The sequence below is a fragment of the Stigmatopora nigra genome, chromosome 21 (assembly GCF_051989575.1).
Source record: "Stigmatopora nigra isolate UIUO_SnigA chromosome 21, RoL_Snig_1.1, whole genome shotgun sequence".
Taxonomy (NCBI): domain Eukaryota; kingdom Metazoa; phylum Chordata; class Actinopteri; order Syngnathiformes; family Syngnathidae; genus Stigmatopora; species Stigmatopora nigra.
Window position 1 is genome coordinate 1,466,300 of NC_135528.1, and position 19,059 is coordinate 1,485,358.

General features: G+C 37.2%; 1 protein-coding gene across 13 annotated transcripts in view; it reads left to right on the forward strand.

Annotated features, from left to right (window-relative positions):
• Positions 1-1,117: 1,117 nt before the first annotated feature.
• Positions 1,118-19,059, forward strand: part of epb41a (erythrocyte membrane protein band 4.1a) — a 57,613-nt gene continuing 39,671 nt past the window's right edge. For 12 of the 13 annotated variants that reach the window (XM_077742831.1, XM_077742832.1, XM_077742833.1 and 9 more), the window contains exon 1: positions 10,899-11,032. The gene's annotated coding sequence lies outside the window, so the exon portion shown is untranslated. Of the gene's footprint in view, positions 1,226-10,898; positions 11,033-19,059 lie in introns of those variants that run through there. The other variant, XM_077742845.1, reaches the window with a different exon arrangement.

A 19,059-nucleotide genomic window follows, 5' to 3' on the forward strand; every position in this document is an offset into this window, starting at 1 on the left:
AAAATGTGCGCCTTTTTTTACTCATTTCACCCCTATGAATGTACAAAAACTCTGAATTATTTTGACGCTGTTGCTAATCACTCTATCCATAAAGAGTAATCTAATTAAAAAAAATGATGATTAAAGCGGCACTAGATGTAACTTCATTGACATAGTGCCGATTTAATGCTCCTATTGGTGCATTCAGAACTCCATATATTAACTAACAGGTTATCTGGGAGCCCTATGAACCCACTAAAAGAGCCACATAAGGCTCCCGAGCCTTGGGTTCCCAACACCTACTTTAGAATTGAGATTAGTGTTTCTTAACTTGGGTTCGGTGAGTCCATCTCAGGAGTTCGATGGAGTCAAGACACATCGACTCATCATGTCTATTCAGGATAACATTCCCCGCTTTACCATCACTGGCCCGAGATGATCACGTGATTTTGCTTGACCAATCATTGCTGCAAGGAATTTATACATTTTGAATTTGAAAAATTATATTTTATGGTACACTAAAGTAGGTTTCATTGAATACGTATATGAAATTGGTGGGGTTCGGTATCTTCAACAAGATTAAGAATCACTGCTTTAGATGAACTAATTGGTTTGGAAGTGATAGATGTTCAAATAATTTGAATTTAGGAAATATTCAATCGCTGCCACCCTCCCAGTTCAAATAGATTAGATATCTACAGTTGATAATTTAAATTTACAACAGAAGGATTAAAATAGTCAAGCCATTGGACATCTCTCAATGTCAAAATACTGATGCATTTTTTTTTTATATTCTAAGTTAATTAACACATCCTGTTCCCATTGAAAGAAAGGTTGCACTTTTATGCCATCTTAATATTTTACTTCCTCTCTCAAAAGGATTCAAAAAATCCTGTTATATAAATTTTAGGGCAGTAATATCATGGGCAAAATGTTTGAAATAATTAGTCTCGGTTTAATTTTATACATCCATAAGACTTTATATCCACTGAATGTTTAATAATAGAGAAACTAAAAGGGAACAGTGTTGTGTTGTTTAAATTCACGGTTAAAGGTGGAGATTGGTATCTTGAACTGAACTGAAAGTCTTTTAAAATTCACTTGAGGTTTTCATTTCCAGGTCATGACCCCTGTGAGACAGCATTGACTCATTGTACTGAACTACAGGCATTTGTCAGCACTTGTCTACCCTGTCAAAATCAAATTCAGCATATTGATTTCTGCCTCAATTTGGTTCGCACTGAATGTAGGTTTCTCATATTGAAACTTTTGGGTTGGGGGTGGCATTGTTTCTTAAGGTATACCATGATAAAATCAAACTGTCTTTAGAATTAAAAATCCTATTGGTAACTCACCATTCTCAAATAATAAAATTGTCCGCTGCACCTACTGAAAGAAATGAAATGAATGACTTTAACTGTTGTATTTATGTTTACTTCATCACAACATAACGGCACGGACTAAAATAATTTAATTGAAACAGGAAGACTAAAAATGTACTGATAGAATCTGATAACATTTTTGTTTTTGTCTTTCCATCTCCACTTTGTCAAACACCGGCTCATGACTGCCAATGATGACATCTAAAATCGTCCTTCTGGCTAAATGGTAAGTAAAAGAAGAAGCAGTGTTAAAAAAATTAAATACTACTTAAGACATTATATATATATATATATATATATATATATATATATATATATATATATATATATATATATATATATATATATATATATATATATATATATATATATATATATATATATATATATATATATATATATATGTATATACCATATTTTTTGGACTATAAATCGCACCAGCCATATAATGCACAACAAAGAGAAGATATATATAAGTCAGTATACAATGCGGGTGGACTAGCGTAAAATTTGATGATTTAAGGTTTTAATGCATTCATTTTCTGAACTGCTTATCCTGACAAGGATTTTGGGGGTGCTGGAACTTATCTCTGCTAACTATGGTAACCAGACGGGGGACACCCTGAATCGGTCGCCAGCCATTCACATGGCACAAGGAGAAGCACAATCATTCACACTCATACCTAGGGGCAATTTAGAGTGTTCAACCATCCTACACTACATGTTTTTGAGAAATGGTAAGAAAGTGGAATACCTGGAGAAAACCCATGCAAGCACAATAGAACATGCAAACTCCACACAGTGAGGACCGGGGATCAAACTTTCGTCCCTAGAACTGTGAGGCCGACCCGCTAATCACTCGTCTGCCGGGCCGCCTAATGACAAGATGCTTCACAAAATAAACTCAAAATACAAAAACTGGCTAAAGTGACAACACACAACAAAACTAAGTTACTCTGGGAAATTACCAATTACCAAACCTAAATTTACCAATTTCGTCATGCGCAGTTTCTGGGTGAGATGACAAGTAGGCTTTTGTTGTTGATGATAACGACAGGGCCTATGTCCGATTATCATTACTATTAAAACAGAAAGGGAAATGAAGTACACAGACAGAAAATTAAGACATACTCCCATACATAGACCACACTAACACGATTACATCCTGTGGGGAGTTTTTATGTTGTCCCCATGCCTGCATTGGTTTTCTCAAGGTACACTGATTCCCTTCCAAATCCCCCAAAAAATGCATAGTAGGCTGGTTGACCACTTTAGATATACGTGGTTGTTTGTCCTTGTGCCCTGCCATTAGTTGGCGATCAATTCAGGGTGTCTCCTGCCTACTGCCCATAGTTGACTGGGATAGCACCCCGGTCCCTTGTGAGGTTAGGAGCTATGGAAAAGGAACCAAACAGCCAATCCAAGACCTTCCCAGAGAGGTGGTCTCAGTCCACTTCCAACCAGACCAAAGCGGAGCTCGCACAACTATTTGAACGTAACAGGCTTCCATAGCTAAATGCATTATTTGTGCATTGGCAAACATGAGTTAGGGTTCGACATGAAGCGATGAGGAGACGTAAGGTCTATTATTGATCCTTCCCAATGATCAAGCCCGAGACAACCAGAGCTAACAAGAAAGAATTATGAGTACTAAGATACAGTAGAATTTAGTAGAACAAAAGAGCACTGTGTTGAGAAGTAGCTGCAAAGATTAGGCTTTAAAATATAAGTGTGAGGGCGGCCTAGTGGATGAGTGGTTAGCGCGTCGGCCTCACAGTGGGGGACCTGGGTTTAAACTCATGAGTCTTTTGTTGTTTTTGCATTTTCTGGTGTTTCATTCTAAGAATGTGAAAGCCTCTGAAACAGGATCATTTACTGGCACCCCTTACAGTACAAATAGATTTGACGTTTGTTGCAGTCAATGTTAACCAAGGAGTAAAATAGACATTTCACTGTAAAACATATGAAACATACTAATATAGCCAAAGGTAATCCAGCAGAAGCCAGAGGACTGCTTATGCCTTTCCTATATTATACAGTATATGTTCAACTGGGGTCGAATCCAGGTTGCTACACCTGTGTGCAGTTTGCATGTTCTTCCCCGGCCTGCGTGGGTTTCCACCGGGTACTCCGGTTTCCTCCCACATTCCGAACACATGCATGGTAGTCTGATTGGGCACTCTAAATTGTCCCTTAGGTATGAGTGTGAGCGTGAATGGTTGTTTGTCTCCCTGTGCATTGCAATTGGCTGGCCACCAATTGAGGGTGTCCCCCAACTTGTGCCCAAAGTCAGCTGGGATAGGCTTCATGACCTCCCTGGGACACTAGTAAGGATATAGTGGTTCAGAAAATGAAAAAAAGAAAAACGGACTCCTGCAAAAATCCCAGAATTGTAAATGCTTTACAAGCCAAAAACATCTAGCATGTGGTACACTCAATTCAATCGCATAACTTAATTTTAAACTGGAAAAGAACAAGTACACCAATTCCAATAATTTTTCCATGGAACGCATGAAAAACATTAGCGCTTATGAACACAAATTAATGCAGTCCTACCTCTACTTGAAAAATTAATTGGTTCAGAACTTTTTTGGTAAATTGAAAATTTGGAAGTAGAGCAGTACTTTATATGTAAATTATCTAATCTGTTTCACAAAACTGCCAACTAAACCCTTTAAAATTGATCAAAGTGTCCCAATTTTGTAGGAAACACACAAAAACAAGAGAAAATAATCATAAAATCAGTATGTAAGCCAATAAAATGATTAACATGCAAATTCTATTCGTGTTTAAGCGCAGGTGTATAAGTGTGAGGAAGCTAACGTTAGGCAAAACACTCAGAGCATACGAACAAATGAACATCTTTTGTTGTTTTTACATTTTCTGATGCTTCATTCTAAGAATGTAAAAGCCTCTGAAACAGGATCATTTACTGGCACCCCTTACAGTACAAATAGATTTGACGTTTGTTGCTGTCAATGTTAGCCAATGAGTAGAGTTCCCTTAGCCTATTTCACTGTAAAAACATATGAAACATACTGAGATAACCAAAGGTCATCGAGCAGAAAGAAGCCAGAGGACTGCTTATGCCTTTTATATATTATACAGTATATGTTCAACTGAGGGAAGGCCCAGCAGATGAGTGGTTAGCGCGTCGGTCTCGCAGTGGGGGACCTGGGTTTATATCCAGGTCGGTCCACCAGCTTGGAGTTTGCATGTTCTCCCCGGGCCTGTGTGGGTTTTCTCCAGGTACTCCAGTTTGCTCCCACATTTCAAAGACATGCATGGCAGGTAGATTGAACGATCTAAATTGCTCTTAGTTATGAGTGTAAGCATGAATGGTTGTTTGTCTCCTTGTGCCCTGCGATTGGCTGGCCACCAATTCAGGGTGTTCCCCGCCTCGTGCCTGAAGGCAGCTGGGATAGGCTCTGGCACCCCCTGCGACCCTAGTGAGGATAAAGCGGTTCAGAAAATGAGAAAGAGAATTAAGTCTTAATACATTCATGATTTGAGGTCTAATACAAACACGATACAGGATCAGTGTGGGTAAAGTCAAAAAGGTTAGTATTATGTATAAGTGAGTATTGTTTTTCAAGTGCTTGTATCACTCAAATCTCACGTAATTAATTCAGGTTTGAGTCAAGTAAATTTTAAAAAATCACTACACATGCAAAAAAAGTAAAAAGACTGGCGTTTATCCACCGATCAGTTTTACAAATGAGGTGTCCTTTTTCAAGGAGTTGGAAAATCCAGTTCAATTTATTTTTGTTTTGTAGTTACTTTTTCTGCAGAAAAATACTGCGTGCACATACTGCATCACAGGATAGTTTGCTCAGTGTTTATGCAAAGCTGTGTTGCAATGCAGTTTTCAGTACATCATGTTGTGTCAAATACAACCAGACGGTGGCAGCAAAAATCGATACAGATGTACCACAAAACAGGGGATCTATTTTACACCAGATTATAATGGTCAAATTACATCTTGTAGATCCACTATGGCCATAAAGTACATTCTTGACTTTAAACTGTTCTTGAATCAAAATTCTTACTTGTTAGGGCACAAAGCACTGTGCGCAGTTTAAATATATTTTGTATATGATTAAAGGAAATGGTCATCTTGTGTCAGGTTTATGTTATAAGTCAAATCTTCCTATATTTACTGAAACTGGGTTAAGCATCACTACTATAATACAGTGTGTTGGCATGGATAAGTGAAATATATATTGTAGAATTAGAATTACAAATACCTTTGTTTTAAGCAAAATTACATGGGCCATGGATTGAGAGTCTCGACCTTTGCCTCTGTTAAAATACTTTAACAAAATTTACCAATATTACATTGTGTCAGGATTAGAAAGAAATAAATGATATCCCATATAGTTTCATTCATAAAGATTGAAAAAATCCCCCCACATTTTACATGAAACTAGTTTTAAATATCTGTACATGGGGTAAACTGGAAAAATTTGGAATGATACCTCACTTTGCCAGTAATAGACAGTCAAGAGACTCTCTACGAAAAAAGTTAGCTGACTGATCAATTTCACAGACTTCAATGGTTAATTATTGTGAAGTTGTTCAATTTGAACCATTGGTTTTCAATATTGATTCATTTGCTCTGTAACATGTTTTTCTGAATTATTATAATATATAGTATTTCAACCCCTAAAATTGACAAAATAAGCCTCCAAATAGTGTAGCGCAAGGGTGTCAAACTGCATTAAAGTCTTTTTTAAAATCAGTTTAAAATAACTGAATGAAAAGCCCTAAATATTAAGGGTTTTTTTTTAGATCCAAATCAAATTTTATTTGAGTTTTTTTCTTAGTGAGGAGTTTCAAAAACAAACAAAATCTTTTTTCAATTATGTTGCATATTAAAAACAGAAAATATTTTTATATTTTTATGTTTATATTTTAGAAAATTCTTCTTCAACTAAAAACAAAAAAAAATGATTAAAAAATTGCAATTATTGATTTATAAAGGGGAAAATCAGGGTACATATTTTTAGATCTAATATATAGATTTCTTCTTTAAAAATCAATATAAAAGAACGGTATGAAGAGCCCAAATGTTCCGTTTTTTCAATCTAAAACAATGTTTATTTGAGGGTTTTTTTCTTAGTGAAGAAAACGTCTTTTAATGCTTGGTTTTTCATTTCAAAAGGGAATCATTTCTTTTAAATTATGTTCCGTATTAAAGTAGAAAAGAAAAATATTTTTATATATTTATGTTTAGATTTTACCAAATGCTTTTTGAACTAAAAACAATAGAAAAAATGGATTAAAAGATAGCAATTATTGATTCAAAAAGGGAAAAAGCAGGAAACCTAATATACATCTATAATCTCTATTTGAATTTGACCCTAAAACAAAAAGTTGGCACTTTACATTCTCGGGCCGTACAAAATGATGCGGCTGGCCAAATTTGGCACCCGGCCCGCCACTTTGACACCCGTGGTGTAGTGTTTGCCTGATCCGAGTGCCCCCCCCCCCCCCCCCCCCACCACTTGGTGCCTATACTCAGCTGGCATAGGCTCCAGCACCCACTACTAACTACCCTTGTGAGGAAAAGCGGTTTGTAAAAAACACAAATGAATAATTAACAATTAAAAAAAAAAATTGACAACATTTTAACTCAAAACAAATGTAATAACATTAATACCAATAAAAATAGAAATATACAAACACATTGTTTATTGCCCAGTATACCGCTCTAAATTTAATTTTACAATATTTAACTTTGTGCCTGCCAATAAGAATGATAAATATGGTACGTATTCCTTTACTGAATCTTTCAATGCCACCGACAACATAAGATTTCCAATTTGACGATTAAAAATATTTTGCATTTGTTTTATACAGCTTCAATAAAAATGCTAAAAATAATAATAATGCTAAAAATAAATACATCAAAAAAAGGTCACTGTCATTGCCCGAGTAGTTTATGCAACATAATCCCATTTTTTTTTTTAATTCCATCATGGCCTTTTTGAACAAACAAAATATTAATCACTCATTGGACCTACTAAATTTAGAACCATAATCATCTTTAATTTACCTCATTCAGAAAATCTCATAATATTTGGAAGCAACCATTTTTTATTGTGCAAAAGTGGATGATTTTGTGTGCTAAGTATGTTATTATAACACTTCACCAATTTGAAATTTGGCTATTTACACCTCCATATTTGAAGAAATCTCTTGTGAACACGTTCTTGAGTGAAAGGTAGCGTTTTAATGTTGAAGGGAGGCCTTTTCCCAGCATCCCCCAAAGGGAGCCGCAAAGCTTGCTACTGTCACTTCACCTCAACAGACAGCCTGCCACGGCACCTGCTCCTCATACTAGGAGGAGGGGAAGCTGCTATGATGGTGAACGGAGGAGGGAGACGGTGGGGCCAAGGGTGGCCTTTTGTGCAAGTGATGGGGGAGGAGTGTATAAATGTCTAAGGAAAGCTAACTGTACAGCATGCTGATCCAAGGAGTGTTGTTCTGAAAATTCTGCTCCCCAGACAAAAGCGTCCAAAATGGCTTAGATATGCAATTACTAGCAGACTGCTGCATGGGATTGAAGCCACTTTGTATATGTACTGTTGCCATACGGGCTTGCTTGGTCACCTTTGTGGTGTATAAGTGAACAAGTAGTGTTTTTTTTTTTTTTGTCTTTAGTCATGGTGACGATGCTGAATTCAAGCTTTGAACTGTATGGCATTTGTATTATATTTGAACTGTATTGAATTTGTGTTGTGGCCCTATATGATTTCAAAATATTAACTCTTTCATTCTTTCTTTCTTCTTTCTTTCTTTCTTTCTTTCTTTCTTTCTTTCTTTCTTTCTTTCTCTTTCTTTCTTTCTTTCTTTCTTTTCTTTCTTTCTTTCTTTCTTTCTTTCTTTCTTTCTTTTCTTTCTTTCTTTCTTTCTTTCTTTCTTTCTTTTCTTTCTTTCTTTCTTTCTTCTTTCTTTCTTTCTTTCTTTCTTCTTTCTTCTTTCTTTCTTTCTTTCTTTCTTTCTTTCTTTCTTTCTTTCTTTCTTTCTTTCTTTCTTCTTTCTTTCTTTCTTTCTTTCTTTCTTTCTTTCTTTCTTTCTTTCTTTCTTTCTTTCTTTCTTTCTTTCTTTCTTTCTTTCTTTCTTTCTTTCTTTCTTTCTTTCTTTCTTTCTTTCTTTCTTTCTTTCTTTCTTTCTTCTTTCTTTCTTTCTTTCTTTCTTTCTTTCTTTCTTTCTTTCTTTCTTTCTTTCTTTCTTTCTTTCTTTCTCTTCTTTCTTTCTTTCTTTCTCTCTTTCTTCTTCTTTTTTCTCTCTTCTTTTCTCTCTTTCTTTCTTTTTCTCTCTTTCTTTCTTTTTTCTCTCTTTCTTTCTTTTTTCTCTCTTTCTTTCTTTTTTCTCTCTTTCTTTCTTTTTTCTCTCTTTCTTTCTTTTTTCTCCTCTTTCTTTCTTTTTTCCTCTCTTTCTTTCTTTTTTCTCTCTTTCTTTCTTTTTTCTCTCTTTCTTTCTTTTTTCTCTCTTTCTTTCTTTTTTCTCTCTTTCTTTCTTTTTTTTCTCTGTCTGTCTGTCCGTCTGTCTGTCTGTCCGTCTGTCTGCCTGTCTGTCCGTCTGTCTGCCTGTCTGTCCGTCTGTCTGCCTGTCTGTCCGTCTGTCTGCCTGTCTGTCCGTCTGTCTGCCTGTCTGTCCGTCTGTCTGTCTGCCTGTCCGTCTGTCTGCCTGTCCGTCTGTCCGTCTGTCCGCCTGTCCGTCTCTCCGTCTCTCCGTCTCTCCGTCTCTCCGTCTCTCCGTCTCTCCGTCTCTCTGTCTTTGTCTCTGTCTCTTTCTTTCTCTCCGTCTCTCTCTCTCTTTCTTTCTCTCTCTCTCTCTCTCTCTCTCTCTCTCTCTCTCTCTCTCTCTCTCTCTCTCTCTCTCTCTCTCTCTCTCTCTCTCTTTCTTTCTCTCTTTCTTTCTCTCTGTCTCTCTCTCTCTTTCTTTCTCTCTGTCTCTCTCTCTTTCTTTCTCTCTGTCTCTCTCTCTCTTTCTTTCTCTCTGTCTCTCTCTCTCTTTCTTTCTCTCTGTCTCTCTCTCTCTTTCTTTCTCTCTGTCTCTCTCTCTCTTTCTTTCTCTCTGTCTCTCTCTCTCTTTCTTTCTCTCTGTCTCTTTTTCTTTCTCTCTCTGTCTCTTTTTCTTTCTCTCTCTGTCTCTTTTCTTTCTCTCTTTCTTTCTCTCTTTCTTTCTCTCTTTCTTTCTCTCTTTCTTTCTCTCTTTCTCTCTCTCTTTCTCTCTCTCTTTCTTTCTCTCTTTCTTTGAATTTGGCTTCATAATACTCATCTCATCTCATTTTATGAACCGCTTTATCTTCATTAGGGTCGTGAGGGGTGCTGGAGCCTATCCCAGCTGATTCAGAGGTGGGGGACACCCTGAATTGGTGGCCAGCCTGTCGCAGGGCAGGCGACGGACAATCATTCATGCTCACACTCATACCTAGGGGCAATTTAGAGTGTCCAATCAGCCTACTATTTATGTCTTTGGAATGTGGGAGGAAACCAGATTACCCGGAGAAAACCCACACGGGTCCATGGAGAACATGTAAACTCCAGACAGGTGGAGGGACCTGTATTTGAACCCACGTCTCCCACTGTGTGGCTGTCGCGCTAAGCACTCAAACACCGGGCCGTCCTGCTTTTAAAGAATGTGCTTTTATTTCTTTTGAAATTTTGCTTAAGTTATCATTTACATATTGAAAGTGTTCTGACTGGTAATCCAGCGCTACCATATGACATTATATAACCAATGCAGTCCAAAAGCAGTCATAGCAATGATCCTCTCAGCCTCACACAGTCTGTTAAATAATATATAGATCGACTGTCTGGAATGAAATTAGCAAGGGACCACTTCTTTGTGATTTCAATTTCAAATGACTTGAGCGGCATGCTTTCCCTCTTTTCTCTTACAGCTTCGATCAGTGGGTGAAAATGATTTTATTGATTTTAATATAACGGAGACCATCAGTATCCTTGGTTACTGATGGTGAAGCTCCGCAAAAAAAAAAAAAAAACAGCGTCACAAAGGATGGCGATTGGTGCAGCCTTTTCCTTGAGCTCCTTTCATTGGCTAAAACCACAAATACACTTGCTTCCAAAATTAATACCCCCCACCACCCCGCCCGACCCTCCCCCCACTACAATATGGCTAACATGGGATGAAACCCGAGTTGTGTCTCACAGGCTTAATAACAACTTTAACAACAGGTTGACGACAGTACACATAGTGGAAGATATCTTTCAATATTTAAATGTGAAAAATTATTTGCAGAATATTTAGCAAAACCCATGAAAGTAAGACAAAACTGTATGGTTTAAAAATCTAAATAATAGACAGCAGCAAAAATCAGCGTTGCTTTCCAAGAGTAAAAACAAATGAAAAATATCAATATCTTACTATTATTAAACTCTACTTAAGACATTTCTTTTACCCAAAGATGCTAAGATTGATTACATGGAAGGATTTTAATAGTACAGTTGACACGTCAGTGAGCTGCTCATGCCTGTAAGACCTCGATGAGGGCAAAGTCGGCAATCCCGTTTCTGGTACAACACATTGAAAGCAGCATATGAATCACTACTTGGCTCATTCTACTAAAAAAAAGCAATTTATAACTAGGAAACACACTAGCATTGTTATTTTACTGCTGGATCTCCAGAACTGAGTGGGTGAGTGATTTTAAATCTCAGCGCGCCTGTTTAGACAGCGAATTTGTTGACATATTTTTTCACATTCAGCGCCATTTGCAGACAGGTGCACCCACCGCCCCTTTTATTGTTATGCCACAAAATGCGCCGTTTTATTATTGTTTCGATATCAAAAGCATACGTCGATAAAAGTATATTTCTTTGTGTTTTTTGTTTTTTTGATCATTTGAATCGGACCTGATTTCTTTTTCGTTGCTGTACGTTACAAGTGCGCACATGAGTAGATGTGATTGATGGTGGCTTGTCGTAAGAGAAAATTGTGAATTCCACATTTCCTACGATTAATGTACCGTTAGGACGAGAGTTGTAATGTATATCAGCTCCTGGAGTAAGAAAAAATACTGCCCGCGTAATATTTAATGATAATAAATGATTTTCAGTTTATTTTTGTGTCTATATATATATATATATATATATATATATATATATATATATATATATATATATATATATATATATATATATATATATATATATATATATATATATATATATATATATATATATATATATATATATATATATATATATATATATATATATATATATATATATATATATATATATATATATATATATAAATATAAATATCACTGTGTCACTAAATAAAGTACTCATAAAGATGAAGTACTCTACAAAACACAATTGTGAATGCATATTTTGTGGCAAGAGTGTTGCATTTGTAATGAAGGATACGATGTGTCATCAGTGCTTCAGTGTATCGCGTGTTTGCCTGTAAACTGATTGTGCAATGATACATTGACAATTTCACAGACATTGTCACCGTCGTCAATGGAAACTGACCAGATATTGTGTTAGAAATATAAAAAGCGTTTCAACGCCCTCTCGTGGCTAAAAGCGCCGTGCACAAAATGCTTGCATGTCCTGGGGCAATGAGAAAAGGCAATTTTATTGTTGGCTGTCATCAGGGAGAGGTCTTGGTAAGTGTTGTGACACAGTTGTGACTGACACTTAAGCGATTACCTGAAGAGTGAGAGCCATTGTTGAGCGCATGATATCGGAGACTTGGGAAGTGCAAGTCATTAATCATACCAAAACTGTTGCTTCTTGTCATACATGACACCTGTTGTGAATGTCACGTAATCCACACAATCCTTATAATCCATAACAACCTCAAGAGTGCAGGGTTTAAAAAACCCAATGTCACGGACAGACCAAGGAAGATAGGATTGTCTGGAAGTAGGGAGTAAGGCAGAAGTGCAGACCCAATTGCAAGGCGCAAATAGAAAATGCCAGGGAACAACGGCAAATTACAGTGTTATATATTGAAATCATAATTATACGTGGCATGATGGAAGATTTGGTGGCCCGGCCGGGGGAGCGGTTAGCGCGTCGGCCTCACAGTTCTGGATTTGAGGGTTTGACCCCAGCTGGGTCCTCATGTTTGCATGTTCTCCCCAGGCTTGTTTGCGTTTTCTTCATGACGTCATCGTGTCATGGCTTCGTCAACTTGCAGTTTTGTGTGTATCATGTTTTTATGGGCATATAAGCCATACACTCGATTGGGTCATCATTGTTTTGTCCGACAAAAGCGGCTTATATGCGAGTAAATACGGTAGTTGTCCCTGGGTTTTGAGTGGTTAGCACGCCCGCTAACAGTCCTTTGATTGAAGGTTCACATCTCGGGTTCTTGTGTGATATTTTTCATGATCTACCTTGGCACGCGTGGGTTTTCTTCGGCTATAATCAGTCTTGGTAAGCTATTGGAACACTTTAAAAACGCTAGATATGAGTGCGTACCTGAATGGCTGTCCCTCTCGTGGTGCCCTGTGATTGTGTGGTGACCAATTTAGAATGTCCACTGTTTACTGGCCATATTTGGCTTGGATAGTTAGGCTTCAGTATCCCTGCAAACCTTGTGAGGATAAGCTCTATGAAGTTATCCCATGTATCCCCCATGTGCCGTGGCATTTTGTGTGCTATAAGAGTATTTAGATTTGTGCATTCCAGTGTTTTACGTTATTTATTTGGATGGAAAACGTTTTATCTTTACCAACCACAAAATATTTTTATTTTCCAATGCCATTGACTGATAGCCAGAGCAAAGAAATGGATGAAGAAGTTACAAAATAAATTGCCTATCCACAAATTGGGACATTTTAATTAAGTGGTGTGCAATTAAATTATTTTAAATGGGAAATATTTTACTTGGCTTAATAAAGGTTGAAAAACACTGAAATAAATAATGCATAAAATGCATAAAATTCATAGATTAATGGAATATTTAAATATTAAAAAAGGATCCACATATTTAGAGTTCATGAACTGCAGTGTTTCTTTTCCCTAGAGAAAACCAGTGTGCCATCCAAATGAATTTTAAGCAGCTGATTCATGCTAAAATTAGTGCACGTTTCTATATTTATCCTTTTCCTTGTTTTTGAAGAGATTACTGTTGGAAAAACAAAGTGTGAGGAGCTGCTGAAGATTGATCTTTTTAATGCCTTTTTAGTGCTTAGCTTCAAAGTTGGCAAATGTCAATGTCAATTGTCATTTTGAAAATTAAAAATTATTTTGTCTACATCACAACAGGTTTAAATCAGTTTGACATCTTTTGATTATATGGAGTAAAGGATTTTGAGAAAGACTGTTAAAAAGGACAATTGCAGAGAATTTAAACATATATTAATTTTCATTTCTTCTTTGCTGGAAGTGTGCAAAATGTATTTATATTTATGCCGAAAAAAAAACACTTCAGTCAAAGGTTCCTGAAAATTGTGTTTTGGGGTCAGGCGTTGGAGTGGTGGTCAGGAAAGAGGACATTGACGAGTTAGTCGGGGGCCACCAAAACAAATTCTGAACAGAGCAGGCGTTAATGCAATGTCCAGGAATATATGAAGATTTCAACGACAAAAGGTGGCTGAAGAAAAAGCAGCCATCATTCCAACAGCACAAATAAGAAAAGTAATGGGGGAGAAATTTTATGAACTTTCGGACTCCGTAAAAAAACATCCTGCAAAAGTGTTCCCGAGTCGTGTGATCACCCACCTTGACGACGTTTGCCTTGTGCATTTTAGAAACATTATTAAAAGTTAGCAAAGACAATTGTCATTAGATCGATTTTTCTCAAAATGTCCGTCAACAAGCGCTAAATCCAAACAAGTAAGAAGCAGTGGCGATAACTAAAAGAAATCATAAAAAAATAATGAAAAAGATTAAAATTTCAATGTAATTTGAATTCTTAATTTTGTGTTCATTATTTTATGTTCATTTGTTCGTATGCTCTGAGTGTTTTGCCTAACGTTAGCTTCCTCACACTTGTACACCTGCGCTTAAACACAAATAGAATTTGCATGTTAATCATTTTATTGGCTTACATACTGATTTTATGATTATTTTCTCTTATTTTTGTGTGTTTCCTACAAAATTGGGACACTTTGATCAATTTTAAAGGGGTTTAGTTGGCAGTTTTGTGAAACAAATTAGAGAATTTACGTATAAAGTACTGCTCTACTTCCAAATTTTCAATTTACAAAAAAATTTCTGGAACCAATTATTTTTTCAAGTAGAGGTAGGACTGCATTAATTTGTGTTCATAAGCGCTAATGTTTTTCATGCGTTCCATGGAAAAATTATTGGAATTGGTGTACTTGTTCTTTTCCAGTTTAAAATTAAGTTATGCAATTGAATTGAGTGTACAACATGCTAGATGTTTGTGGCTTGTAAAGCATTTACAATTCTGGGATTTTTGCAGGAGTCAGTTTTTCTTTTTTTCATTTTCTGAACCACTATATCCTTACTAGTGTCCCAGGGAGGTCATGAAGCCTATCCCAGCTGACTTTGGGCACAAGTTGGGGGACACCCTCAATTGGTGGCCAGCCAATTGCAATGCACAGAGAGACAAACAACCATTCACGCTCACACTCATACCTAAGGGACAATTTAGAGTGCACAATCAGACTACCATGCATGTGTTCGGAATGTGGGAGGAAACCGGAGTACGTGGAGAAAACCCATGCAGGCTCGGGGACAAAATGCAAACTCCACACAGGTGTAGCAACCTGGATTCGACCCCAGGACCCCCATTGTGAGGCCGACGCGCTAACCACTCATCCGCTGGGCCGCCCCTCAGTTGAACATATACTGTATAATATAGGAAAGGCATAAGCAGTCCTCTGGCTTCTGCTGGATTACCTTTGGCTATATTAGTATGTTTCATATGTTTTACAGTGAAATGTCTATTTTACTCCTTGGTTAACATTGACTGCCGCCCTCACACTTATATTTTAAAGCCTAATCTTTGCAGCTGTTTCTAAACACAGTGCTCTTTTGTTCTGCTAAATTCTACTGTATCTTAGGACTCATAATTCTTTCTTGTTAGCTCTGGTTGTCTTGGGTTTGATCATTGGGAAGGATCAATAATAGACCTTACGTCTCCTCATCGCTTCATGTCGAACCCTAACTCATGTTTGCCAATGCACAAATAATGCATTTGGCTATGGAAGCCTGTTACGTTCAAATAGTTGTGCGAGCTCTGCTTTGGTCTGGTTGGAAGTGGACTGAAACCACCTCTCTGGGAAGGTCTTGGATTGGCTGTTTGGTTCCTTTTCCATAGCACTCAACCTCACAAGGGACCGGGGGTGCTATCCCAGTCAACTATGGGCAGTAGGTGGGGGACACCCTGAATTGGTCTCCAACCAATGGCAGGGCACAAGGACAAACAACCACCCATATCTAAAGTGGTCAACCAGCCTACTGTGCATGTTTTTGGGATTTGGGAGGGAATCAGTGTACCTTGAGTGTACCCTAAGTTTGAAAAAACTTGATAAGGCGCAAATGGACTTTTACTACTTGGAATGTGATTCAGCTAATATTTGTGTGCTGTGGTATACATGACTTCTCTTAATGCCAGTTTTTGGGGCTAATGCAACAAAAAAGAAAAACACGTGCTGATGTAATCCCTTGCTGCATTGAGGTTTATGATATATTTCATTCATTGATAAAGAAGCACGCTTTATTTAACTGGAGGTCGTTGATAAGCAAGATTCTGTAAGTGTCTGCGCCCGTCTGCGCGTCGTAAAATTCCTGATTGGCTGGTCACTAGATGACGTCACTTGATGATGTCACTAGATGACGAATGTCGCGAGATTTTCCGCAACCCCTGCTGCGTCACTACGGTATTGCATCGATGATCAACAGAACTCTTACATTGCTAAGTGTCTGCGCCCCGTCTGCGTCGTAAAATTCATGAATAGTTCTTTCAATTGGTTCTTTTTTAGTGGTTTATGGTTCTTTTTAGGAATTTGGAATTTGGAATCTTACTCAATCACGGGAGTACAAAAATATATTTTTAGTATTGCAGCTTTACAAAAAATAGTTACAAATATATTTGTCTACGTAATTCTACCCACAAAAAAATCATACGATGAAAATAATCACAAAAATAAAATAAAAAACCTCATCGACCGCCTCCGGTCGATTATACTTACTATGTTACCTTTATAGTTTATTTTAGGCCATTGGGGTACTATTGTTAGCCTAGATATGATAATATGATAATAGACAGCTTCAACTCTAATTTGTCACTGTACAAATAAACGGAGTGACTCATCTTTGGATGTTTCATGAGTAAACTATTTTAGTCAAAGTGTATTCATTAGATCTTGAAAAATGAACTGTCGTCAGCAGATGATCAAACGTAGATTGATGTTAAATATTCTGTTTCTTTTATCACCTGCTGTTTGCCTCACCGTAACTGTCTGCTCTGTCTATGATTGAACTGCATGTATTTAAAGCATGATAGTTGTGAGCCATATTTAATTCCTTTCTTCTAATTTTTTAATCTATTGTTACTACGTTTTTCTAATCAATCTGACTATTGTGCTATTTAACCTCTTGTTTCTTTCACCAAATGCTTTATCTAATTCCATCTGGGTCAAGCTAGTTTCTGGATTTTCTCCATAGTTTGAGCCAGCTGAGCATGTGTGTATGTTTGTGTGGGTGACTGCAGTGGTGGGGAGGATGGCTGTACTCGACATCAGCGCACAGTGTCCTTTAATCCCACACAAGGCCCGATTAATTTTAAAGCCGCTTTCTGTTTTTAAGCTCACTTTCAGCACTCTGACTCAAGCTAACATGCAGACATCAACACTCCTGTTATACGACTGCAATTGCATGCACTTAATATTCGCAAATGCTTTACCAATCATTCTTTTGAGTAGAAAAACTCATTTTCAAGAATTTTTTTTCACATCAAATTAACTTTAATTTTTTAAAAATCTAATCACCAGACGATTTTGACTTTTAGCATCTAACATGGTAAGAAAAATGTGCACCGAGGCAACAAATAGAACTGCGTTTCTGTTTCTGAAATGATAGATTGCACTTAATAGATTGCACAATGTTTAGTGTCACTTCTGAAAGAAGCCGGTATGAATCGAGACCCTTTGAATTCAAGCTAACTCAGTCGCCTGACAACATCTGGCTTCTGGAACTTCTGTTAATGTCCAATTACTAAATTACCAATAGATTCTGGCAGAAGGGACATTATCACAGAAAATTGTGGTTTTTTTAAATATGAAATACTGTGCACTATTTTTTTCATAATGGATTTTTCCCTGTACTTATATGGGTACTCAGGTTTCCTCCCATCTCCCAAGAACATGCATGGAAGGCTGTTTTAACACTCTAAATTGGCCCTAGGTATGAGAGTGAGCTTGTATAACGGTCGGTGCAGTTGCTTGATATCGTTGGTAGAGGACAGTTTTATAACTAATTTTCAAATTAACTGAGCAACTCACCCACCAACTGATTAACAGTCACAAAATTACTTTGTATAATGATTATGAAAAGGTCACCATTTGTAATTGTGCTTTTTTTCCTCCTGCCAACCTTAACTATGGATCTATAGCAGGTATTGCAAAACAATAAGGAATGAAGAAAAAAAATGAAGAGTCAGCTTCACAGCCATATGCTGCTGTGTTCCACCACATGCGGTTGACTCAACACTAAGCAAAAGGGACATGAACAATTTTTGAGAAAAAAAAGTGTTTAGTTCCCTCCCTCTCTGTCTACACCTGTGCTATGTAGGCCACCCACACTCTCATTGTCTCTGCTTTGTCAGCACTCGTGTGACTGTGAAACAGCAAAAAAGAGAAAAAGACAGTACTGCAGAAGACTAGCAGATCCACACGTTCCCAGATTTAACCTTCAGTATTGAAAAAATATGTAGTTCGGTCATAGTTTCAAATAATAAACAACATTTTTCCAAGCCAGATTTTCTTATGGGTTGGCATCCCAAGCTGTTGAAAGAGCCATATCGGACCCAAAACTAAAGTAAAAAACAAATATATCTGAAGCCCCAAACCAATGTACAAGTCTTATAATGAAGGCAAGGTGGCCCAGTGGTTGAGTGGTTAGCGTGTCAGCCTCACCGTAGGGGATCTGGGTTCAAATCCAGGTCAGTCCACTTGTTTACCTGTTCTCCTTTGGCCTGTTTTGGTTTTCTAGGGGTACTCTGGTTTCCTCCCACATTCCAAACACATCCATGGTAGGCTGATTGGGCCCTCTATATTGCCCTTAGGTATGAGTGTGAGTGGTTGTCTCCTCGTGCCCTGTGATTGGCTGGCAACCATTTCAGGGTGTCCCCCGCCTCTGGCCCGAAGTCAGCTGGGAGCTAGTAAGGATAAAGCGGTTCAGAAAATGAGATAAGAACAACACTTCAAAGGACTTTTTGAGGAGGAAGGCAATTTTCTTTTACATATAAAGTACTGCTCTACTTATTTTTTTATCAATTTGAGTTTTTCCAAGGAACGCAGAAGCATGTGAGTTTATTAGTGTCAATCTAAAAAAAAAAAAACATCAACTACATAATCATTCACTTGATGAGATACAAAGTACATAATTTGATATTTTGATTTACAATCTTGTGCAGGTTTCAAATACAGAACTATATTTAAATGCCAAAATATGTATGTGAACATATTTCCACATTTGAGGTAGTATATTCTAGTATATTCATTGAAAATCTT